The sequence below is a fragment of the Mycteria americana genome, chromosome 2 (assembly GCF_035582795.1).
Source record: "Mycteria americana isolate JAX WOST 10 ecotype Jacksonville Zoo and Gardens chromosome 2, USCA_MyAme_1.0, whole genome shotgun sequence".
In the NCBI taxonomy this organism is placed as follows: domain Eukaryota; kingdom Metazoa; phylum Chordata; class Aves; order Ciconiiformes; family Ciconiidae; genus Mycteria; species Mycteria americana.
The window spans coordinates 126316233-126343956 of NC_134366.1; positions in this window are offsets into that span (position 1 = coordinate 126316233).

A 27724-nucleotide genomic window follows, 5' to 3' on the forward strand; every position below is an offset into this window, starting at 1 on the left:
CCCACGGGGTCACAAGTCCTGCCAACAAACCTGCTCCAGTGTGGGCTCCTCTCTCTCCATGGGTCCACAAGTCCTGCCAGGAGCCTCTTCCAGCACCAGCTTCCCGTGGGGTCACAGCCTCCTTCAGGCATCCACCTGCTCTGGTGTGGGGTCCTGCATGGGCTGCAGGTGGATATCTGCTCCACCATGGACCTCCATGGGCTGCAGGGGGACAGCCTGCCTCACCATAGTCTTCACCACGGGCTGCAGGGGAATCTCTGCTCCAGCGCCTGGAGCACCTCCTCCCCCTCCTTCTTCTCTGACCTTGCTGTCTGCAGAGTTGTTCCTCTCACATATTCTCACTCCTCTCTCTGGCTGCAGTTGCTGTTGTGCAGCAACTTTTTCCCCTCCTTAAACATGTTATCCCAGAGGCGCTACCACTGTCACTGATGGGCTCGGCCTTGGCCAGCGGCAGGTCTGTCTTAGGGCCAGCTGGCATTGGCTCTATCAGACATAGGGGAAGCTTCTAGCAGCTTCTCACAGAAGCTACCCCTGTAGCCCCCCAGCTACCAAAACCTTGCCATGCAAAACCAAGTCAGGGAACGAAGGGGTGGAATGTATTGGCCAATCAGCCAGGGTCAACCCACCACAGCCCTTTTTGGCACCCAACATGGGGCATGAGGAATTCAAGATAAGGATAGTAATGGGCAATGTAATGGGCAATGTAATGGGCAAAACATGGACTGAACACAGCTAGAGAGCTACAAGTAGAATGATTGTGGGGAATTTCGGTTGTTGCAATTGTGGTGAAGGGATGAGGGGTGGATTCTGTGTAATTTGTCCACTTTCATTCAGTGTTGTGATGATGTTATTTTGATTTTGGTGTGGGGAATTTTTTTTGTTGATGTGAGTGAAGTTTGTGAAGTTTGTGTGATGAATGTGGATTTTAATAATAATTCTTAAATATGTGATTCACAGAGGCGAGGGGTGGAATGTATTGGGTTTGCATGGCAAGGTTTTGGTAGCACAGGTAATAGTAATAAATTAAATTAATTTTCCCCAAGTCAAGTCTGTTTTGCCTGTGACAGTAATTGGTGAGTGATCTCTCCCTGTCCCTATCTTGACCCACCAGCCTTTCATTACATTTTCTCTCCCTTGTCCTGCTGAGGAGGGGAGCGAGAGAGCAGCTTTGGTGGGCACCTGGCATCCAGCCAGGGTCAACCCACCACAATATTATAAATCCTAAGTGAAGCAAACAAAAAAGGAAATCTGACATATCTTTAGTGTCTCATTTGAAGGTAACAAAATCTCAAAACCAAATGAATTGTTCTTCTCCAAATTCAGCAGTTTATCATAGAATCATAGAATGGTTTGGGTTGGATGGGACCTTAAAGATCATCTAGTTCCAACCCCCCCGCCATGGGCAGGGATACCTTCTACTAGATCAGGTTGATCAAAGCCTCATCCAAACTTGCCTTGAACACTTCCAGGGAGGGGCCATCCACAACTTTTCTGGGCAACCTGTTCCAGTGTCTCACCATCCCCACACTAAAGAATCTCTTCCTTATAGCTAATCTAAATCTACCCTATTTCAGTTTAAAACCATTACCCCTTGTCCTATCACTACATTCCCTGATAAAGGGTCTCTCCCCATCTTTCCTGTAGGCCCCCTTTAAGTAGTGGAAGACTGCTTTAAGGTCTCCTTGGAGCCTTCTCTTCTCTAGGCTAAACAACCCCAACTCTCTCAGCCTGTCTTCATAGGAGAGGTGTTCCAGCCCCCTGATCATCTTCATGGCCCTCCTCTGGACCCACTCAAGCAGGTCAATGCCTTTCTTATGCTGGGGGCCCCAGAGCTGAACACAGTACTCCAGGTGGGGTCTCACAAGAACAGAGTAGAAGGGGAGGATCACCTCCCTTGCCATGGTGGTCAGGCTTCTTTTGATGCAGACCAGGATACGATTGGCTTTCTGTGCTGCAAGTGCACATTGCTGGCTCGTATTCAGTTTTTCATCCACCAATACCCCCAAGTCCTTCTCTGCAGGGCAGCTCTCAATCCACTCATCACCCAGCCTGTATCCATGTTTGGGACTGCCTCAACTCAGGTGCAGGATCTTGTTGCACTTGGCGTTGTTGAACTTCATGAGGTTCACACAGGCCCACCTCTCCAGCCTGTCAAGGTCCCTCTGGATGGCATCCCTTCCCTCTAGAGCATCAACCATACCACTCAGCTTGGTGTCATTCACAAACTTGATGAGGGTGCACTCAGTCCCACTGTCCATGTCCCTGAAAAAGATATTAAATAATACTGATCCCAATACAGACCCTGAGGGACACCACTTGTCACTGATCTCCACTTGGACATTGAGCTATTGACTGCAACTCTTTGAGTGAAACCATCCAGCCAATTCCTTATCCACCCAATGGTCCACTGAGTGGTTTGATAATGAGATATTTGCAATTGCATTAGCATCATTAAGTATATCCTTTTTATGTGTGACATATTGTTTGGTAAAAGACTTTGAATCCTTTTTCTTGCCCTAAACTTTGTACTTAGGTTTATTTTTATTTTTAGGTCCGTTGAAAGGAGAGTTTACTTTTTCTAAAGCAATAGATAGTTACAGCACAACGTAACAGTAAGGTTGCCCTGAATAGAATCAAACCAAGAAAAGTGGAAAAGTATAACTAACGTATATATATTAACATGATTAAATCATTAGTGGGCACAAGGGTGGAATAAACTCTGAAAGACAATATGTTGGCATCTTGAGATTCTTTAACCTTAGTGAGATATAGACTATCAAATGGGAGTCAAGCCCATAGGTGTAGAATATATTTTGGCTTTTCAATTCTAATTAGCCCATTTGGACTAGACGAGCAGCAAAATATGTAAGTTTCAATTTTCTGAGCTAAATTTAGCTTTGTGATTTTTTAAAAATACTGTATATAGCAGCTGATGTACAAATTAAGCTATGCAATTAGGCAGCTGTTCTAGTATAATAGTAACACTATAAAATATAAAGGTACCTGACATTTTTTTCAACAGGAATGAAAGAGCTCCTGCCCACACAGGTCTTATTCAGACCTTCTTTACCCACAAAGGATGAACTATCCTTCAAGAAGAATATATGACAAGAGTGATGTGTAAATTAACTCTTGTTTTTGTTTACGCAAACTGGCTACCCTCCAGTAGAGGCATAGAATCTCTCCAGTAAGAAATTCTTTTCCATTGACCCAGCAGGGTATCATCAGTGGTGGAAAATTTTCAGAGAAAAAAAAAAAATACATGAGAAGAAGTGTTTACAAAGAAGAAACCTTTTATCCAGCGGGAAGATTGTATGTTCCCCTGTACCTTTATATTTTCAAATATGTCAGCTCAAAATGACCACTGTAATGCAAACGGATGCCTAACTTTGATTTCATAATTAATTTCAAGATCAATGACTGTTCCACACAGCTGGGTGTTAAGCTATCCTAGAATCTAATTCCACCCTTCTGATATACAGTTTGGGGCTTTTTTTTTTTTTTTCCAAATGTCACATAAAACTGACCGAGCAAGTTTACAGAATACCTAATGAGAAAACACTACATCATTCTTAACACAGAGCACAAGCAAACAGTTTTATTCCTGTTTGTGCAGCTTAACCTTCTGCAAAAGTAATTAGGTCTATAATTAAAAAGCTATTTGGAATGATTAAAACCCTGTTATCTAGTGGCATTTAAAGACAAATGCAAATGTCAGAAAGGATGAATTAATTAAAATTACTATTGAAAAGAAAAAAAGTATATTAGTGTAAGGGCTAGAGGATGTTATTTACTGAAATGTTACAATATGAGGTGAAGTTAGATGTTCAGAGGATATGGTGAAGGTTGAAATAATTTTATCTGGCATTTTGTAATGTGATCTGCTACCATTCATGAATATATATTGTTATGTGAATGCATAAATATATGCCTCAGTCCCTATCTATAGCCTAGGAGCATAAGGGTTGCTCACAGGAATCCTACATTTCATCTCTGCTTTCCAGCCCAGAGAAGTGCTGAAACACCAAGGGAGCAGGGCTGCAACAAGGCTGTGCCAGCTAAGAACAGATCTCCCAGTGGAAGTGCAGGGGTGCTGTGGGAATATTTTCTTCCTTCCTTTCCTTGCTTCCTTCCTTCCTTCCTTCCTTCCTTCCTTCCTTCCTTCCTTCCTCTCATGCCTCTTATGCAATTAATACATGGGACAAAGGAATAGTGAAGTAATAAAAATCCTCTTTCATAAAGTTGATTTCCCCATAGTTATCTATATTGAATAGATTTAGTGCAATAATTTAGCAAATTCACAAAGCAGACACACTGAAGGAGGCATGTTGGTAATACATGTGCTGTGTAACTCAGATGACTTTTGCAAGGCTCCCTACACAGTTACTCTGTAGAAAGATATGTCCTCGTATGACAGGTATGTCCTCACGGCGCATTTCAGTGTACATACCTACAGTAGATGCTCTGGACCATCCCTGGGAAAAAGCTGCCTTCCTTCTCTGATGATAGAAAAGGAACCTAAGGAGATATGCTTAATCTTTGACTAGTGTGAATGCCCTTTCTTGTGCCAACAGGACTTGTGACTTTCCTTACAAGCCTTGATATATAATCATGACAGCGTTTCTTCTTTATGGGAGATTCTGCTTTCAGAGCAAGAAGCTCTCTTCTTTTTATCTTATCCAATTAGTTCCAACATAAGAGTGTAATAGAGACAATATTGCTTTGCCCTCCCGTCAATGACAAAACACACTCAGCCAAAACATTTGTGGCAATTAGCACCCAGAAACTGCATATTTTAAGCCAGTGGGCTTGGTCTCAAATGATTGTATGTTTCAACAATTGCTATAATTAGCTTCTGGATTAGTCATTGTCACAGTGAATTTTTTAGATTACATTCAATGTATGGCTTAAATGGCTATTTTCCAACCTGCTTTTTAAAGGCAATGATACTGATTACTAGGTAAATTTTCATCCCACTGCATTGTTAAAGCACCATGACCAGCAAAGATTAATTTTTGGTGCACAGTCCCAAATGTTAACACAAAAGCCATCCAAATTTCTATTACTCAGAGGCAGGAACCTCAATTAATTCATACGACTTATTTTGACAAATCTCTGTTTATAAGGCTTGTGTCTTTTCAACTGCATTGTAAGGAGTTCAGGAGACACTTGATCAGGAATGGCTCTGTGAGGAAAAAAAGCCCCTGTGAAATATGAATGATCAATTAACAACAGCACAGCATATCTGTGTGTCTTCAAGAAACATTATAGCAATAAGTCATTACTTCTCAAAAAGTAAGATTCATAAAAAAGAACATAAGTTTTAAATGGTTTGAAAAAATACAAATTTCAGACTTAAAAATATAATTATCTTTTGGACTGAAAATTTCAGGATGCTTCCTGTTCACTTTAAAGGGAGCAAGAAAGCTCAGCCAAAATCGTTTGCATAAAAGACGTTATAAATTACCCATAGTTCTACAACAAACATTTTATTATTGATTAAAATGCCTGCTCTCTGGCGTATTTGCGTTCTGACTGCATACATGTCAATACATTTTTATTATCTCATAGGCAACTGTGAGGGCAAGCTGACCTCATGCCCAAGTTTCTTTTTCATAGAAAACAGATATACACATACACACCTCCCCACACCCCTCTCGGCACCATTATGGATTCAGCAGAGGGCTGGGACGTGCACTCAGTCCTGGGAGCTCAGCGTGCACCTCTGCTCTCCAGTGTATGTAGCCATAAAATCTAGCTGAACCCATGAGGACAGTATGGCAGAGTCTGCTACATAAACAAAAATGTTATGCCTTTGTAAATCAGATGTTTAGAACATTAAAACTATGCTGTTCTCCTCATTTTACTGTACCTGTCTGTTTTCTGAGAGTGAAAAAAATACGTAAAGCATATTTACTTTGTTCCAAAGCTAAAGATACTGCGGTTATTGTTCCGACAGATTTCTGGGTTTCTCACAACTATCTGCAAAGCTGGCCACAGCTGCTACTAAATGTTTGTTTCCTAAAGCCACAGCTAGAAGCAGGACTCTGGGTCATAAAGGAGTATTTTCTCATTCTTGAAAGCAAAAGAGTTACACTGGCTTTTCAGCATTAGGGATAAAATGGCGAGCATGGAAAAAGAGAATTTTGGGAAGGATTTTTTTTTGTTGGTTTGGTTTGGGTTGTTTTGTTTTGTTTTTAATGTGTTTAAGGCAACATGAAGAAGCAGAAGGGATATCCATCACTAACTCACTGACTTCTAACATCAGAGGATCACAGTTCTGCTGCCAATTTTTGGATGTGCCTTCTTTGACTCCTTGTCTATGTTGTCAGTTTGCATTGTAAGTCCTTTGGGGTTGGGGCTAGGACTATAAAGCACAATGTGTTTTCACGGTATTATTCTGACTCAGGTTTGGGCATTTAGATAATACTGTAACATAAATGGAATAATTTTAAAGTAATAAATTAATTAACTAATTTCAGACCTCTCACCAAAAAAAGGTCAGTGAAAGTGTGTCTCTTCATTTCTCTTTGCTGTTATTAAATAATTTGATCAAATTATTAGCATGTTAAATATATCACTGTTTATGTGCACTAAAGCTTTCTTTCTGCAAGTCTTTGTACAGAGCACAGCAGGGAACACAATGTCATTAAATTTCAACCCCAGTGTGAGTTAACGCTTTATCTGAACATAAGAAAGGTTATGCTCTAGGCATAAGCCTCTACAGTGAGGTCTTGATTAGGAAACTCATTGCACAGTGCACAGTAAACAGAGGAAACATCAGAGCTGGTTAAGTTAGTCTTCATGTGGGAATAGCAGAAGCAGAGACAGAAAGCACTTGTAAATCTCAAGGTACTTGTGCTTTTTCTCCCTTCATCATGAAAAAACAAGGTTAGAAAAGGCAACAGGGAGTGGTTGAAATGTGGATGGAAAACCTTTGAAAATCACTCTCCACACGTGCAGGTGCTAGAGAAGAGTTCCTTTTTTTGGCCTCATTACTGAACATAGAAAGGAGTCTGTTTTGGTTTTTTTTTTCCTAATCCCACTCCTGCTCATCACTTTTTTCTCTCATTTTAGGCAAATAGTTTTCCTTAGTGATTGTGCGTTGTGCATCTGAGTTTATGTCCTCTTTAAGTCAGAAGGGGCTGAAATAAAGAAATTAACACAACCAAGAGAGGTGGATGAAATATTGGATATATTCCATTGATGCATCGCTCTTCCTAGGGTCCTGAGGGAATTATCAGATGTAGTTGCTAAGCCACTCTCCATCATATTGGAAAAGTCATGGCAGTCAGGCAAAGTCCCCAGTTCCTAGAGAAGAGGGAATACCTCACCCCTTTTTACAAAGGGTAATAAGGAGGAGCCTGGGAACTATTGACCAGTCAGCCTCTCCTCAGTGCCCGCTAAGATCATGGAACAGATCCTCCTGGAAGATATGTCAAAACATATGGAAGTCAGGGAGGTGGTTAGAGACAGCCAGCATGGCTTCACCAGCATGGCTTCACTCATGCCTGACTAATCTAGTGGCCTTCTACAATGGAGTGACTACATCAGTGGGCAAGGGGAGAGCTACGGATGTCATCTGCCTGGACTTCTATAAGGTCTTTGATACGGTCCCCCACAACATTCTTGCCACTAAATTGGAGAGATATGGACTTGATGGATGGACTGTTAGGTGGATAAGGAATTGGCTGAATTGGCTGGATGGCCATGTCCAAAGAGGTGCAGGCGATGGCTCAATGTCCAGTGGAAACAAGTAATGCATGGTGTCTCTCAAGGGTCCGTCCTGGGACCGATATTGTTCAGTTTCTTGATTAATGACATAGACAGTGGGATTGAGTGCACTCTTAGCAAGCTTGTGGATGACACCAAGCTGAGCAGTGCAGTTGATATGCTAGAGGGGAGGAATGCCATGCAGAGGGACCTTGACAGGCCTGAGGAGTGGGCCCATGTGGACCTCATGACGTTCCATAAGGCCAAGTGCAACAAGGTCCTGCACCTGAGTCAGGGCAATCTCCAAAATCAATGCGGACAGTGGGATAAATGGATTGAGAGCTGCCCTGCAGAGAAGGACTTGGGGGTATTGGTGGATGAAAAACTGAATATGAGCCAGCAATGTGCACTTGCAGCACAGAAAGCCAATCGTATCCTGGTCTGCATCAAAAGAAGCCTGACCACCATGGCAAGGGAGATGATTCTCCCCCTCTACTCTGTTCTTGTGAGTCCCCACGTGGAGTACTGTGTTCAGCTCTGGGGTCCCCAGTACAATAAAGAGAGGGACCTGTTAAACCGGGTCAAGAGGAGGGACATGAAAATGGTCAGAAGGTTGGAACACCTCTCTTATGAAAAAAAGCTGAGAGAGTTGTATTGGATCAGCTTGAAGAAAAGAAGGCTCCAGGAAGACCTTATTGTGGTCCCCTTTCAATATACAAAGGGATCTTATAAGAAAGATGGAGAGAGGCTTTTTACTAGGGCCTGTAGTGATAGGACAAAGGGCAACTGTTTTAAACTGAAATAGGGTAGATTTAGATTAGATATAAGGAAGAGATTCTTTACGATGAAGGTGGTGAGATACTGGAACACGTTGCTCAGAGAAGTTGTGGATGTCTCATCATTGGAGGTGTTCAAGGTTAGGTTGGACGGGGCTTTGAGCAACTTGATCTATTAAAAGATGTACCTGCCCATGGCAGGGGGGTTGGACTAGATGATCTCTGAAGGTCCCTTCCAACCCAAACCATTCCATGATTCTATGATTCTAAGCTTCTATGATTTTCTTCAAAACTCAAAGTTCAATGATTTTGGGGTTTTTTTTTGTGATTTGACAAACAAACCATTGCCGTTAAAGTTTTTTGTTTATGTTTTCCTTTGAATTCTCTTATAGGTCCCAGAGTCAGAAAACTTTCAACTCAAAACTGATTTCTGGTGAGTTATGAGAATATATTAAATAAGGGTAGCAGAAGCCTTCTGATATTTCTTGTATGGGAAGATATCACAGGTGTTTTCAGTACCTCTACACTTGTTTATTTTAGGGTCTAATAAAGTTAGTACCAAGCACCGCCCCCACTCCTCTTCCAGTGACAACAGAGTGGGACTGAGTCAATGCAGGACAGACTCATTGCAATCCTGTTTTTCACTTCCAGATTCTGTTTCACACATATTCGTCCCAGGTACTCAGTTATGAACCCTCCTGGAAAGCCACCAAGGGGCATAAGGCAGTCGACATGGTGACTACTGAATTGTCAGATATTTTAGGGTGAGAGGGGTAGCTTCCAGGCTGTCCTCCAATTACCTGTGTAGCTGTCCCAGAGTGGGCAGGGAGTAGAAGGCCAGAAAGCTGGGTGAACTGATTCACACCAGCCCTTTTCTTTGCTAGAGCAAGCTATCACTCAGTTGTAGCTTCCAGCTTGCGAGTTGCTGAATGGGACTGGGCTCTGACAGGGTTTAACATGAAAAGGGTCTGTTTTGCCCTGTTTTGCCAAAGTGTGCTTTGGCTGCGGAAGCATTTATTTATTTCTTTTTCTTTCACACTACACGTGTTGACTTACCTGATATGAACTATTCTACATGTCTTTTCAAATTACCAGCCCTATAGAATTCCAAACAGTGGAGTAACACAGAAATTATAAATCTCATTTGTTCTTTGCTTTTTAATATAATAGACATAATATAACCTCCCATGGATGTTACTTTTTTGGTCACTAGTTTTGCTGCTGTTTGATAGGCTCCTTGGCCTCCCAAAATATATAAGCAGTTATCTTATCACATCAAACTCTGTATGGTTAGTTTGTTTATTTCCATTGAATATATATACACACAGATGTGGTAAGTTAATTATTAAACCGATAAAACTGACAGAACTCTTAAGTACTAGATTTATTTTCAACTGCCATATTCAGAAGTAAAGGTAAGTAAGATTATAATTCATGTTGACTTAAGGGACAAGTAAGTTATTAAAGTCTTTTTGGTGACAGAAAGAAAAATTATCTGCTTCTACTTCATGATATAAATACATACATAAATATGTATATGTTTGGCATTATGTGAAGGCCTTACTGTAGTATTCACTACTGGCCATTTAGAGGTATATCTGTGATATGAATTATTTGGCGTTCATTAAGGTTATTGCTCTTTATTGTAATTTCTACAGTTTCTTTGTGAAAAATGTCAATGTAATTAATCTTATCCCCGCTGACTATTTGTTCTTTTTGGGGAAAAATAAGACGTATGGGTGACTACAGAGGAAATAGGACATTCTTTCAGTGATGAGAAAGGGTACAGTAAATAGCTATCAGTGAAGTTCTTTGGCTGTGGTCACTCTTGTTTTAGCAGTTGCACTTCCTTTGTTGCACACTCCTCTGCTACAAGTCACCTGCACCTCTTACCTTTATATGGGGAAGTGACCTCAGATCTCAGGTCCATTCTCTAAAGAATCTTCTATGTAGAGACAGAATCAGTGCATAGCAGCCCTTGAAATACATGTACTCATCTTTTCTTCCACAAGTGAAGAGCCAATGAATAAACAAGTCACTGCCTTACAGTGAGAAAAGAGAATAAATTTGGCCAAATGCTTATTTTGGCAGGTCACTTTTTAAATGTAATGCATCTCACCTGGCTTCTAGAGAGTCACCAGTTTAAATGGCATTAGAAGCAGACCTGTGTAAAGTCACATGAGAAAGACACAAGGTAAGTTAATGAGAAAAGTGATCTAGACTTATTTCAGGAAATGTCTGTACTCAAAACCTGATGTTTAGGGTGTTAAACCTTCTCTTTAGTACGTTCTTGATGACTTTCATTACGGTGTGACAAAGAACAGCATAATAATAGTGCAAATGACCATCAGGAACAGATGATGCCCAAATCGTCTGCTTTTGCCAGCCATCCAAATTAATCCTGAATATAGTACCACTCCAATATGGTACCCTCTTAATGATCTGAGCTACATTCCAAATTTTCACTCAGTCAGACACTTAGTCACAAAATGATCCTGTTAACTGCAAGGCAGCAGACCGGAGATAGACGCTGATGAATGATTAACAAAAAAGAAGGTAACTGCTTAAAATGATAAAAGTGTGGTGATGTATTCAAATTTAAAAAGAAGACGACTTAAGAATCTAAATAAATTAAACATAGGCCGGTACTATGAATCTAAAGTAATGAACTTGAAATCAGCTAACTTATGAAGGAACTTCAGTTCCATATGAGCTGCAGTTAATGTTTTAGTTCCCTAAGTGCCTTCTGCACAAGTGCCTCATTTTCAATACAGGTGTGTCCAATGATGATCCCCAAAGTAGGTGCTTGAACCACTGGAGTATTTTGGGAGCATGCCCAAATCTCACTGGCAGTCTTGGGCTCCCTTCAAAATGTAGTGAGACCTGCCACTTTATTTTAAATCACATCTTGAGTTGAAAAAGAGGAACCCTCCTACCCTCCCGTCTTCTTCCTTGTTTTATGTATTGAAGTAATTAGCTACTGTAGCCTGGAAAGCAAAGCCTGATGAATAGGAGCCTGCATTCACTGTCTGACCCAACTCCGAAACATTGAAACCAACACTTTTCAGGAGGATGTCTAACTTAGTTGGGACAACTCCTCTCATTCCTTACTGTCTCATTAAGATGGTCATTCAAACTGTGCTGTGCTTTGGAGAGAGGAAGAGAGCAGTTCTCAGGCAGGGTGCAAACACGGTGCCTCAGCCCACGCAGAGGAAGGAGGTGGGCTGAGGGTGCAGGGGGCTCAGGCAGCCTTGGCGATGCTGCTGCAGCCGATCCAGTTGGATCTCCTCATCCTGGAGGAGAGACAGTCATGAAATCACAGAATCACAGAATCACAGAATGGTTGAAGTTGGAAGAGACCTCTGGAGGTCATCTGGTCCTCCCCCTCTGCTCAGGCAGGGCCACCTAGAGCCCAGGACCATGTCCAGATGGCTTTTGAAAATCTCCACAATCTCTCTGGGCAACCTGTGCCAGTGCTCCATCACCCTCACAGTAAAAAAGTGGTTCCTGATGTTCAGAGGGAAGCCCCTGTGTTTCAGTTTGTGCCCATTGCCTCTCATCCTGTCACTGGGCACCACTGAAAAGAGCCTGGCTCCATCATCTTTGCATCCTTCCTTCAGGTGTTTATATAGTTATTATTATATATATAGTATATATAATATACTATAGATTTATATATATGTTATTTATATACTCGTTATTTAATCATAAGATCCCCCCGAGCCTTCTCTTCTCTAGGCTAAACTGTCCCAGCTCTTTCAGCTTTTCCTCATGGGAAAGCTGCTCCAGTCCCTTCATCAGCTTTGTGGCCCTTCATTGGACTCTCTCCAGTATGTCCATGTCTCTCTTGTACTGGAGCCCAGACCTGGACACAGTACTCCAGGTGTGGCCTCAGCAGTGCTGAGAAGATGGGAAGGATCACCTCCCTCGACCTGCTGGCAATACTTTGTCTAATGCAGCCCAGTACACCATTAGCCTTGTTTGCGGCAAGGGCACGTTGCTGGCTCGTGTTCAACTTCTCACATTGCCAGCAGTTCTCCTGTTACTATAAAACTCCTTCTTTTCTCATGACCTGTTTCCAAACTGCACACAGGTCCAGGTGTGCCAGGTTGTGTCCAGGTGCTGAGGGCACCAGCGGGGTCTGCAGCCTCGCCACTTTCCTGGGGGCTGGCAGCTGGTGTGCCAGGTCAGCTCTGTTAGAGTGCAGCTGTGACCCTGGATCAGGCTGCTGTGAAAACAGCTACATTGTGAGAAAGAGCCGTCAGAAGCTCTTCTGGGGCCTCCCCACCTGTCTTGGCTGCTGCTCAGGTCCTTGCCTTTGCTCCTTGCCGGACTTGCCCTTGCTGACCTGGCCCTGGATCTGCCTGGAGATCTGGGCTGTGCCTGACCCTGGCACAGCCAGACCTGCTCTGCTCTTCTTGCTGGGGTATCTTGGGGCTGCATCCCGTGTGGGTGAGGGAGGGCACTGCCATGCCAGCAATGCTCCCAGCTCCCAAACCCTGCGCTGGCCACCCTGCTGCTCCTCAACTCTAGGTTAGCCGTCTTGGGGCCAGAGAGCTGATGTGCCACACTCAGAGGGTCTCTAGGTTTCCTACCTTCTCTCCTCACACCTGTGATGCAAAGGACAGGGGCTGCTGGACCTGCATCGTGTTTAACATACTCGTACTTCTGAATGGCTTTGTCATGCACTGGTCAGATGTTATAACATTGGAAGAGCTTCAAGTAAACCAGATTCTTTTAGGAAGTAAAATAATGAAATTAAAAAATAGTTTACCTCTTTTCATATTTATTTGTTCACTATTTACTGTGATAATGGTTACTCGTCTTTGTGAGAATTATTATGTCTGTAAAAATAGTATTCACAGAGGATAATGTGCCAAACTCCTGGTATAGTACTAAAGGCAGCAGATTGCTTGTAAGAATGAAGGTGACCTGTCAGATTTAATGAAGTCAAACAGATATTCAACAATCTTGTCTAGATTTCACTTTTCCAGTTGGATTTACTTTATTTTATATGCTTAAACCTCTATAATATTAATCTACAATGCTCTGGCTACAAACAAACAAGATCCTTTTTTGTTTGGTTGGGGTTTTTTATTTTTTTTCCTCTCCTTTATCATTTCAGCATTCAAACTACTTGGCCACTGAAGACAGTTTATGAGGGAAAGAATCTAAGTTTATTGACAGAAATATATATTTTTTTTCCTGGTTAAACAGATGGAAAATCTAGACACAATGAGTAAGTGTTACTTAGGCAGTCAGACAAAATCAGCTCTTGTCAGTTTGGCATATCACTCAACTTTCTTTGGCTGAGTAGCTAATGCTGTCATATGGTCATAAAAACTTGTTTAACAAGACATAGCCATTGCTATCTATCTTTGATTTGGAGAAAAAAATTGTATGATCTTTTTCTACTTACATGGGGCATAGTGAAAGGAAATACTTTTTGCATCAGGTTTTATTAAATTTTGAATAGATCTTTGAAATCAGAGGATAATATGATATTATTCAACTGTGAGTAAGAACTTCTAAAATGGCATACAGTTTCATTAATGCAATGTATATGATCCTGGCCTAAAACAGACTGGCATCAGTTATTTCCTTAACATGAAGCTGCCTTATGCACCAGCAGATCTCAGATTCACTGGACAGGTCCTGAACCACCAGTCAAAAGGCATTGTTTCAGTGACTTCAGTGGGGCCAGCATTTTATCATTCTATTTTGTAATGATGCTCTGTAATATAAAGACCTTCCTATATTATGAGCAGGCAAACTTCTTCTGCCTACCTTTAGCATAGCTTTATTTATGTGTTATTTCTCTCTGTGTCTCTGGGAATCCTACCAGAGCGGTGACAGGGTTAATGTACCTTTTTCCATGGAAGCAGTTGCAGGAATATGCTGTAGATTAAAGAAGGACAAAGGTAGGGAGATTTTCACTGCAGTTTTTTTTCTACAGCAATCCTTATCTGTTATTCCAGAAATAGTCCCCCAGATGGATATGACTCTCATGTTTCTAATGTCCAAATGTCAAAAAAATGTTATTAGACTGACGTTGCTCCCCTCGTGGATATGACAGAAATCTTAGTTGTGAAAATCAGTATGGTTTCATATTTGCATTTAGGGAATCTTTGTAAAATGGAGCCAACTTGTATACATAAGGATTTAAACTTAGGTTTCAGGATATCAAACCAAAGAGAGATTTATATTTCAGCTTGGGTATTATCTCTTCCAAATGAATATTTAGAAAATGTTTTCTGAAAATTATCCTACAGTTTATATCAAAGGAAAAGCAGTATCTGGATAGGTTTTAGACAGAGCCTAGACATGTTCACATATTGATTCAAGCTGTTCCTTAGCTAAAGTAAAAGACAATTCGGCTATACTGGGATTCTTATTGATCTACTAATGTCTTATTAAATCATTACTCTCTTTTTATAACACCTTCTGAAGCTTCAGAGACTTTCACTGAAAAAATTGGCAAGTGTCCCAGGTGGTGACTACCCAGTGAAGTACCAGGACAGGTTTTCCAAAAATGTAGGGCTTGTATCAGAATTTTTTAAGTTAGGAAGGGCATATTCCCATTTCAGTTTAGGCTATGTAAATATGCACAGAGCTTGACTGGAAATATATATGAGAATTGCAGCTTTAGATATTCACAGAGATCTAAGTATTCTCCAAAGAGTAGCAGCATCTGCAGCAGTGAAGGACACCTCTTCAGCATTAAATGCAGAAAGCTATTCCAGTAACAGTTCATTCATAAAACTTTATTGGCAATCCTGGAGTATGAAGTGATCAGTTATGTAGCTTGGGTACAAGAAAATAGCACTCCTCATTTCTCAGTATAAAAGATAATGGAACAGTCTTCATAGGCACCATTTTAGTAAAAAAAAAAAACCAAACAAACTTCTGATAACAGATGCCAAGAAAAAAGTTTTAGCTTGTTATATCTGTTAAGAGTTATGTTTAGAGTATGCTGTTTGTAGCTTGGTTGAATTTTCTACAAAAAAAAAATCAATTTCACATTAGGAATCATTTAAATTAAACACATTTTTCAATGACTACTAGCTCTCATTTCCAAATGTCACATTCAAAATCAAATACTGAGGACAGAAGGCCCATGCCTAAAGAATAATGGATTTTTCATGTATATTTCCAATAACATTTAACAGAAATCAATGTACATGTTGATTGTTTAGAGATTGACAAAAATAATACATGTTGTTCACACTTCAGTAATCAAAATTATTTCTTCTAAAGATCAAAAGTATTCTGCATTTATTTCTTTTGCTCATGACATTGTTTTATTCTCAGTCGTATGTTGAAAGGAAAATTAAAATGTAAGGTATATATGTACTGCTTCCAGAAGATTTCTGAATCTGGTGAAATGAATTGTTTATGCTAACAGTCAGTTAAAAGGAACATAAATCTAAATTTACAGTGGCTGACACCTGAGTCTTGGTGAGGGATTCAATCTATATATACTCACCATGCATTTTATTACCATAAACTCCCTTTATAAAAGACCTCACCAAACAAAAGGCAATCCTTTCTCTCTGACTTAGTAAATAGCCACACCTAACTCCTCATTTCAATGGCACTGGCCGTGCCCATGGAAATTGCTATTCTCAGTATAATCACTGGCTCATGCTAAAAATCCGTGCTTCTTTGTGATAACGTTTCTTGCAATTAAGCCATGCGATATGACAGGATGTGTGTCATCTTGCCTCAGGTGGCCTATTAGGTTTAAAGCTGAAGGCCAAGTGACACAGCCATCTGTGCATTGGTACTGTTTCTGTCTGATACCTTCCCCCTCCTTCTACTCCAAGGACTTATCTTGGTTACCCAATGTCCCTGAATAATATATATATATATATATAATTAAAAATAAAATGGAAAGTGATGTATTAAACTTATTACGGCAATGCTCAGAGGTCTAAAAGGCTCGAAGTCTATACACAAACATGCAGTCTTCTTCAACTATGTATAGTTTTAAGGCCTTCAGGCCTTAAATACAAACTGCAACATTTAATACATACATAATACAAACTGTAACATCTCATTAGTTTTTTTCTATAATATGCCCAATAACATCAAAGGATGATTACAAATATCAATGTGCTATTGCATACATTGCAGGACTTGTGTACATATATAAATATAGTTTTGGGTTTTTGATAATCAAACAGAGAAATAGAGGATAGATGGATGAGACAGAAGAAATTACTTTTATTTACTCTTTTTTTTTTTACCCATAATTATACATCCTTATTCCCAAAATAAGCCACAAGCATGGAGTACATCAAATGCAGGGAAGAATAAACAAAATTCCTCAGGAACAAGCATAAACCTCCAGTGACTGAATCCCACTCATCATTTTGTTCCCAATGAAAATATATTAGCCGTGCATGTGAAATGATTTGCATCATTACTCCAGGCGAGAATGAAAACGTGCCACAAGCATCATCCATCCACCCATCCCAGTGCACCTTCTATCTAGCCTGATAGCTAAAACAGTCAAGTAAATGGTTTTTCACAGGGATTCAAATCTCTTCAGGAGGGGAGATTCAAATCTTCCTTCAATGAGGGAATTGAATGTGAATCTCCCACAGTCTCAGTGAGTCTATCGACCACAGGACTACTGTACAAAGAAACAATTCTGGCTGTCTCAGTTCTGAAAGATGAGGCTGCCTCTTGGTCTTTCACAAGTACAAGTTCACAAGTAGAAGTTCCCAAGACCCAGACATCGGGGAAATGTCAGAACATTTTTTTGGTACACGTATATTGAACTGTGTCATCCTTTGAGGTAAAACTATAATCATTTTCAGCACACCAAGATCTCATTCATATGTCTACTTAGCCTATGAAAAATCTATATATTTGCCTACTCATTGGTAAGGGGAAAAAATAATCTTACTTTACTGTGCAGGTGAACATTTTAAAAGCACTTTGCCAGCTTTCTGTTGTATCTAAGTTTTTCTTAGAGTAAGTGAGGCCACCTGATTTTAGCCAGCCAGGCTTTGGGACAAATACAATAAACACAGCACAATCTTTTCTATTTCTTTGGCCCTTATGATCCAAGGGGAGCTGCAAATTCTGGTCCAGTTCCTCCTTAGCAACCCTTTGAGTGGTCACACTTTTCCTTTTTACCTCAATTATTTAGTCCTATTTCACCAAAATTCATTTATCAGGCCTTTTTTATCAAATTTGTGCTTCTTACCACCAGAAAATACATTTCATTTGAAGAACAGATGTCTTTTTATGTTACAGTTTTTATTTTTTTACTACTTTTAGTCTTCTGTTGATCTTCATTCATAGAGTGTTTTATCTGGAAAATGTAGAGTTAGACAGAAAAAAAAAAGCTTCCAACAGTATATGGTGCAATGCTTATTTTAAAAAATGATAGTAATCTCTATAGTCTGTTGTGATTCTGTGGGTTTCAGTCTTCAGCATTGACAAGAACAGCATTTAAACATCCCTTAGAACAGAGAGCTGCTCCCATGTATTCTTCCCTGACATATTTCTCTCTTTTTTTTCCTGGTAGAAATAGCACCCAATCTCAAGTCAAATTTAATGACAAAATGTCATACATGAAGCCGTAAAAATTTAGCCAAAGGGATTTTTTTCATTGCAAAATGTCAGAAATGAAAGACTGTAGCCTCAAATCTGATTTCCCATTCACACCACCTGTCTCGTTCTACTGACAAAAAGTTCCCCGGCTAACAGAAACACCATGAAAATTTTTTTATATGTGCTTTGGGAATAAAAGACTGATAAAGACAGATAGAAAGAGCTAATATCATCAACATTTTATTCAGGACACCAAGGAATAGTTTCTGAAGCCCTTGCTGTTTTGTTTGTTGGAGAGAAATGTAGCAAGGTACCAAATGTTACCTGCTACAGTTCCTTCCTTGGCTGCAGATCTCCCCAGGCATCAGAGAACTGCTGAAAAGAGCAAATCTGAAGCTTTGCTGTTTGCCACTGGACAGCACAGTGCTGGAAATGACGGTCTCACAGTTTCCTTTCTCTGCCTTAACCACATACCTCAAAGAACCAACTTGAAAAAGAGCTGCAAGGTTTGTTTCGAAGAGATATACCTTAAGAAATAGTCTGTAAAAGGAAACAGTAAGCCCCCCAAAAGTCAGAAGCAGTAAATGAACACATCAGAAGTGAGGGCTCTTTGAAATGAACATCTGATAGGCTCATTAAAGCTGCACCTCTACAGCAGGAAGGCAGGAAAAATCTTTTGCCACGCAGACCACCACCAACACTCCAGAGACAACAGAACAGAAGCCCCAGAGAACTTCAGCAATTGCAGAAGAACAACAGTTTAGGGAAGAAAGAAAATAAAGCCATGTTGGTGTCATAAAGGCTAACAAAAGTACAAGGTGCAGGTTGCAGGAAGGTTATAGACTCATGTAGACATAGATAATTTGATTTGAGTAGGGTATATATCCATCTTACAGGCAAAGTGAGATAAATTCTGGAACATCTGTTATTCTCCTATACATTCACTTCATTTATATCATAATGCAGTTTGCACATTTGTTTTTTGTTTTTTTTACTTTGTTCAGACCACTCATGTCACAGCCAAGTCATATTCTCAGTTCCCACTGCTGTTGTTAGGACTTCATGGCTACATGTGCAGACACAGAATAAGATCTCCCTTTCTCTGCATCTTTCCCAATATTCCTTCTTTCTCAATACTCTTTTTCCCCCCTGTTTTTCATTGGCCTTTAGTGACAATACAGCTTTAAAAATCCAGCTTTCTGATTTTCCATACTTCTGCCTCTTCAGAAACATTGTTCTAGACTTGATATTATTTCTATTCTAACATATGTTTTCCTTTTAGGGAAAATAGAAGATGGTCTGAACTTAACAGCTTCAGAAAATCAGTTGAAAATGATGAAAAAAAAAATTCCATGTCTTTTCTTCAAAATCAGTTTTCAAAGGAGTATCTGTCAGTTGAGTTTTGAAAAAGGACATCATAACTCTGCAGAGATATAACTCATGAGATTAGTAGCCACAATATTATAATTTACACTTTGCGAAGGTCCATTAAAATCAAATCAGGACACAATTCAGTCCTACCTTTCAGTGGTCCTCAATGGTATTTCTCCACTGACCTTTAGGGAAGCATTCATCTCACTTAAATTTAGCTATCTTAAGTTAATTGTTTAAGCATTTGTACAGCCAAGAAGGAAAGGGGGAGGGTGGGACAAAAAGAGGCAAACATTTAAAGGACAACTGTTCTTATCCTAAAAATGTCCATAAAATCGGTGTTATGAGTCACCCTCTGATGGGTCTTCTCTCTGTTAATTCTGTCTTATGAAATAGCTATGGACTATTTGCATCTCCTACTGGTCTTTGATACTTTCAGACAGCCAAAAAGAAAAATGGCCCACAGAAAAACAGGAATGGGGACTTTTTGATGGCCTAATTCGCTACGAATGCTGATAATTTTTGATGGATAAGCTAGGAAGCGAGTGGCATGCGAGTCAGAGCCCATGCATGGGTGAGCAGAGCTTTCTCAGTCACAGTGAAATGTAACAGGGTGGTGTTGGTAGGTTTACTGTTTGCATGTGGGTAGATCTCTAAAGATGACTTCAAAATTAATTCTAATTATCTGTCCAGTGCTGAAATATCTCAAGAGAGCTAAGAGCAAGTGATATACAGGTGTTAACTGTATAGAATTGATGTGCAATTGCAGTACAATCTGTGTTACATTCATTTTCGCTTTCTCAATGAATGAGAAAGTTGGAAAATGGGAAAATAGGACAAATTAACAAGTTTGCTTTTGGAGATTAGAATGATCTTTAATGCTTCCTAGTGTGATAACAAAAAATATCACTAACAACTTATCCCTATAGTACATCTGTATCTTGATTCACTAAGGAACATTACATTACAAATTTTTATTTTTTCAGATCTTAATTTTGGTAACAAAACAATATTATTTGTGTACCTTGTTATTCTGCCATTGCTCTTTGCTTCCTGTGTTACTTACAACTCAAGCAGTAAAGCTAAAAATGATGTGTTTGGAAAAACTGAATCTCTGAGTCACTCCAAGATACCAAAGCAAATTAAATGAAAATTGGAAGAGCTAGAATTTTTTTCACATGAGTGAATAGTTTCTTACAGAATAAATACAAGGCAGTTTGAGTGGAAAAAACACTGATTACCCAAAGACAGGAGAAAGGCTGTTCTATTTTACATATAAATGAAACAGAGTAAATTAAAAAAAAAAAAAAAGTGTATTTAAGTTAGAGAAACAGATCGAAGTCTGATTTAAAAAATACAAACAAACAAAACCAACAACAACCTCAAAAGCAACTTTTGATCTAATTAACCTGTGTCCTGTTCAGTTTATTACAGTGAAGGATTCTGTAAAAAGATAATTTACTGTGGATCCAATTCAACAATCCAGTCCTATGAAATCAATGGAAAGATTCCCAGTTTCACTTGTTTTTGTCTAAGGTTAAGGTTAAGGCTTTTGTTGTTTGGCTAAGGCCTTATTCATACTCAGCTAAAGAGAGTAAGAATCTGCTTTACCTTACTGGTTTTTAGATCACATCTACAATACTGAGGTGATCTAAAACAGAAAGAGGAAAAATTACATTTCTACATATCATCTCATAAGTGTTTTATCTGTGATATATATTTCGCTCCTACCAGAAAGATTTTTTTTTTCTTTGACATTGATTGAGATCTTATCTCTACACTATTTTGTAAGTTTTCATGCTTTGAGCCCCCAACCTTATCAAACACCTGTAGCTAATCAGTTACAACATGCTGCTATTTTCCTAGGACCACTGCATTTGTCTCAGAGCTCCTTTGCTACACGTTTCTTTTGATCCAGAACAATAACATTAGGAACATTCAAGTATGTGATTGTATTTGTGCAGAGCTGCGTTGTGAAAATGATACAGAGCTATGTGACTGTCTTTTACATTCTTTGCTCTTCTTGTGTTGAGGATGATGTCCTGCTGAGTTTTCGTGATTATCATTATGCTATCAGTATGCTGTAATTCTAGAGTGATTTGAAAAGTTAGCAATGTAGTAAGTAGTTTAGAAGGAAGGAGAAGGAGGTGGTCCATTATGCCCCAGGCAGAGCAGTTCTTCTGGTGTCTTTTTTTTTTTTTTGTCTTTCAAAATTTCCACCATGCCATATCCTTTTACATCATGCTTTGCTGAATTATGCTAACATATATCAAGTCATATCACATAAAACACAAGCTAATGTGACAAGACATGGGATAGCAGGATGAAACTTGCCAAAGTTTTGAATTATTTTCTTTCTTTTATTTTTCATCTGCTGCCTCAAAATAAAGGCTGGTAAAAACCACCTTGCCATAGTCTGGTCCAATGTACATTTAAACTTTTTGCAAAAATTGCAAAGTTGTCTTTGCCAGCTCTTGCAAGCCTCCTCATTAGAACTTTATCCCCTCTCAGATGCTGAGACTCTTGTGAGATATTTACCTTTCATTCAAAAGTACAAATTGAAGATTTAATCTCCCAGTTTTAAAGCTGCACTGCAGTAATCATTTGCTCATTCTGCCTCTTAGAGCTGTCTGCCAGAACTTGTATTTTGATTCAACAGTCAGTGAAATGAAACCAGAACCTTATTTCAGAGATGCTGAGCACACTCAGCATCTCCAAATAGCATTTCCTATTGCTAATAAGGCTCCTACTGTTTGTGGGGCCAATTTTCTATTTCATCTGACCTTTTTTTGGAATTATCTTTGGGTTTTACCAGCCAATGATTTGAAAAAGATTTTGCTATAAGAACTTTATTTATGTCTTCATAACTGGCACAGAGAATATTTGACTTTTTAGTGAGCCTATAGCTATCAATATGAGTGTATAGTGGAAGGGAACATTTCGTCTACTCTTAACAGAGTGGTTTACAGCAATTTAGGGCCTTAAATTCATGCAATGACATGAAACCTCCAAGTTTGAAAGCCTTTTGTCTGGGCTTCCCATCTTCAAAAGAAAACTGCACAGCATCCTGTAACTCATTGTAGCCAACCAGGTAAAAAACCCCTATTATTTCATGCAGCTGGGTTGTCACAAGGCATCAATGGATTTAACTCAGGGATACTGAAATGGCAGACCCCAACCCGTAATCAACCTGTAAATACCTTTTACTCCAACCTTGCAGAGGATCCAAGATGCTTGGTGTCTCCCTTATTCCTATGGAGACAGTTTTTCTTGGAAGCAGCTACAGATTTGTCACACTTGAAGGCAGTATTTTTCTCTTTTCTGGAATATCTGGTATAATTCCCTGTTATATCTGGAGATACCACTTCCTCCTCAGATAACTGTGGTTAAAATTACCAGGAAGATGTCAGTAAAAATAAATTAAGGAAGCTTGATCTAATCTAGTCATTTTGAAAAACTGGTAATGATCGCAAAAAGTTTATGAGAAAACAGAAGCTAAAGTGTTGTTTGAAGCACAGTGAATGAGAGCAAACTAAAAGTCTTTCCACAAGTGTGGTTCCTCAGACTTGTTCAGACCAGACATCTGAAATTTCTTTCAGAACCCAATAGATTTTAGGAGGGGTAGAACAGTATGGATTTTATGCAGCTCATTTATCTGTGAAAACTTATCTCTGTCAGAATATTCTAGTAAATACTTTTGCCACCAATAGCTCCTCTCCATGCAGATCATATCTCCGCATACAGCTAAATCCAAAAGTTAGTTAGTAACGGTGGCAGTAAGAACTTCAGCCAGTAAGAACACTAAATGTCAGTGTATTTTCCCCACGGATTTGATTTGTCAACATATTTAAAATATTGGTCAATGACTAAAAATAAGCAAAAAAAACCCCCCAAAGCCTGCCCTCCCCAATCGAGATGCTTCAGTGAGCTACATTGTACTGTGTTTAAAATAAAAGGCCAGATGTTTCCATTCTGCTGAACTGTCTTGCTGCTGCTGCTCAAGTAATGTAATCTTGAAAGCTCTTTGCCTGTGAGATCAAAATGCCTAATTTTCACTCCTCAAAAGATATGGAGCCTGCAATTTGTTGGGTTTTGAAACAGAAAAAATTCAGTGTCTGCCCAAAGTGGTTTGACCATCTGTAGCAGTGGATAGAAAGAAGGGAGGCTGGGTGAGGGGATAAAGATGACTACTTAGGTTTAGGTTGAGCACTAGGGCCATGAAGCTTGAAGAAATCCAATTTTTCAGTTCACCTCTTCCCCATTATTCAAAGGTCTCCAAGTTCTACAATCTCTTTGGTTCATACTCCAGTGAAACCATGTTAAACTAAAAAATGCATAGGCCGGAACCCAAAACAGGAGTTACAGAAAAGGTTTACGAAAGAGCTTAAAAGCACCCTGTGTTCTCAGACATTGGCTTGGGCTGCACTCCTCTCCAGTAGTTTTAGTCTGTAATCTGCAGTGACATATCAGGTGTTCCTACAGAAGTGAGACTGTGAAAATACCATATTGAAACAGATCATGTACATTCATATGCTTCTGAAGCCTAGCCATTGGAAACACATACATTAGGTTTCTTCTCTGTGTTTGCTGAGCATTAATGTAGAAACACGCACTAAAGTGATGTTAAGAAAACTCAGGGATGATTTTATAAATCAACAGGTGCCACAAGTTTAGACATCGGTATTGCCCCCTCCATAGCTGTGTTTTTCCAACTTTACATCCTATGATATCGAGACCAGACCTGCTCTAAAAAGGGCAGAGAGAAAGAAGGCCTCCACAATTTCGGTCTGGAGTGTAAGTTACTGGTGGGATATTGCTGGATGGCCCCTGCACGTATGTGACTCTTCACAGTGTACAGATGCTTCTATAAATTTCCTGATTAGGTGTTTTAACATATTACAAGGCCTGATTCTTCTTCACTGAAATCAGTGAAAATACTGCTATTGATTCCACTGGAGACATCTCATACATATGTCCTGGTTTCAGGTGGGATAGAGTTAATTTTCTTCCTAGTAGCTGGTAGAGTGCTGTGTTTTGGATTTAGGATGAGAATAATGTTGATAACACACTGATGTTTTAGTTGTTGCTAAGCAGTGCTTACACTGGTCAAGGACTTTTCAGCTTCCCATGCTCTGCCAGGGGCACAAGAAGCTGGGAGGGGGCACAGCCAGGACAGCTGGCCCCAACTGGCCAAAGGGCTATTCCATACCATATGATGTCATGCTCAGTATAGAAACTGGGGGGAGTTGGCCAGGGAGGAGCGATCGCTGCTCGGGGACGGGCTGGGTGTCGGTCAGTGGGTGGTGAGCAGCTGCACCACTTGGGGTTTTTTTCTGGGTTTTGTTTTTCTCTCTCTCTTTTTTTTCCTTTTCATTACAATTTATTCTTATTATTATATTTTATTTCAATTATTAAATTGTTCTTATCTCAGCCCATGAGTTTTCTTACTTTTGCTCTTCAGATTCTCTCCCCCATCCTACTGGGAGGGGGGAGGGTGAGCAAGCAGCTGTGTGGGGCTTAGTTGCTGACTAGGGTTAAACCACGACAACACAGTTCTTTCTCCAAACGCTAGAGAAGTGTAATTAAAGGGCAAGTTAGCAGCAAGGGAACTTGAGAGGACTTGCAGAGACTTGCCGAGTTTACAGGAGATCAAATGGGTTTGCACCAGCAACATGTCTTCTACAAGTGAATTATTCTATACTTCCTACATTCAGCTCTGGGGCAGATGATGGCACCTTCTTGCCTTCCTAAATATCTTTTAGATAACGCTAATATTGCCTCTGATGTGAACTTTACAATCAGTGGGCTCTTTTCTTGTGAGAGTAAAAATGATTCATGGTATACCTGAATTTAATCTTATTTCCTACTGATTTTCCTAGTTTTGGTGACCCTTTAAAATCTTACAGTGATTAAAGAGTAAGGCTATTAATGAATTCTAATGGGATTTACAGACCTAAATAAATAGCTTGTTGGGTTTTTTTTTAAAGTTTCTTTTTGCATTTCTATATTCCACTTTCATGCAGCAATGGTAAGCCTGCTTCTTAGCCATTCAGCTTGCTACATATCAGCCTGTGAATTCAAACAACAAGAGTAGTGATGTTGTTGGAAATAATTACACAAGTTCTTTCTGTGAAGGAGATATTTCTGATACAGATTTAATGAAATGCCTGCTTTGAACTGGGATTTTCAAGGGATGTGCAAATGGCTTGAGAAGCCTTCATTTTAGCACTATTATGCTTGCTAGGCTTGTAGGTGACTTGCCTGTTAGCATGTGTGTACGTGTGTAGCTTTAAGTGTACAGGGGTAATTTAACAGGTAAAGAATTTAAAAATGTAAGTGCTTATCAACTGGGCTGGCAGAGCTGCTCCATTAGCACATCTGGTAGAGCTGCTGCTTTGAGATGCGACATGGAGATGGATGAGCTCCAGAGTAACCACACTTCCCACAGGCTGCAGGAGCCAGCAGGACTGCCTGCCAAGCCCACTAGGTTCATTAAGCTCAGTAGAACCCTGCAGGAAAAACCAATTTTTAAAATAGCTTTCAAAGGCTCCCTGGGTTTAAAAGTTCTGGATTCTTTTCCATTCCACCATGCAGAGAAATCTTTGCTTCTAAAGCACAATTTACATCCCCTGAATAAAGAGAGAGAAAATATCTTTTTGGTCTGTTTGATGCACATGAACTGGCACTTTTGCTGGAAGTAATTTACCCTATTCATCAGCTTTGCTCACCTAAGTCTTGAGTGGAGACTTATAAGCGACCAAAAGGTAGTGACTTTGTTGAAAAAATCTGTTTACCTCTGCAGTTCCAGAAATGTTTAAAATCCACATCTTGAAATGCCAGGCTGGATTTCCAGGGGTGTACTTTTTCACCACCATGTTTTTGGGGATGTTGAGAGCTCAGGCTTTTATTGTTGTTGATGCTGTTGGGGTGGGGGGTGGGAAGGGGTTATCAGCCTGGTGCCAGGAGAGGAACTGGGAAAAAAAATCTGTCTTCGAATTCACAAAATGTGTCATCTGAGGTACCCATATCTTTTCTGCTTTCTTACTATATTATCAACATTAGCTACTTATTTCTTCCCTTTCACCCACTGCAGTAAGCTAAGGTAAATATTTAGACTTTTCATAGACTAAGCAGAAGTATGGATGTGATCTTGTTGTGCTGAGTACCCTTTTAGTTTTACTTCAAAGGAAGATGCAGTTCTATAAATTGCCCAACTCCTTCACAGCAAAGAAAAATTTCATTGAACACCTCAGGTCATGAAAGATTAAAACCTTATTAATAGTTCTAGACCTCACTCTCAATGCTACAGTGACAGTCCTTTACCATAGGAATTGTTCGTGCGTATCAGACAAATGATGGCTGAAATTTTTAAAATGTACAGGTACTGTTAAAATTCAGTCACTGGAACTCCAGCTGCTTTATACATGTAAATTCACTATTTTAACACTGGGGGTGTTGCTGTACGGTACCACTTGCTGTAGAGTAGCTGGAATTTTCACAGGTGTTACAAAGTCCCCTATTTCTCAGATGACAGGACATTTCCTCTTACTTATGTCTCTTAACGCCATTTCATTCATTCATTGTCTCCTACTGAGACTGTCAGCCCAAGCCAGTTGATAAAACCTTAACTCATCTAATACTACCTGTATGCTGGGATTTAAACATAACTACATGGCAGTAGAGGAAGACCTGCCTATGCCCTTTGAAGACTTCCAAGTTGTCACTCATAACGAAAAAAAAACCCAACCAAACCTAAACCCAAACCCCTCACATTTTCTTTTAAAAAAACTGTCTTTTGTGAAATCTTTTAATAGATGGTTTTATTTTCTTCTTAGTATTTGAGTTGGCTAAATAGGTAAAAAATTGATTCTAAAAATCTTACTGACTTTCAGATATAATTTTCCTTTAACACATTGCTCATTCATAACAGTCAGAAGATATGAGGTTTTACAAATTTCAGTGAAAAGGTATATGTCTGGCCAATGAAACACAATCACATATCTGACTTGGCTTTATTTTATTTTTTTGTAGAAGAAATAGTTTATATGCAATAAAACTTCCAATTAAGTAACAGAAAAATCAAATTGAGATGACCTATGATACAGCTTTTATATGAAATCACAACACCTGATAATCCTGAGTGCATTTAAAAAAAAATCCTGTATGGCAATATTGAACCTTGTCACCAGACAGAGATCCTCGGGTTTATTGACCTCGAGAGCAGCAAAAGGAGTTGTTGACCAGAAGTACCAGATACAGAGTTTAGAAAATTTGCCAATTTCTGTGAACAACTGTGA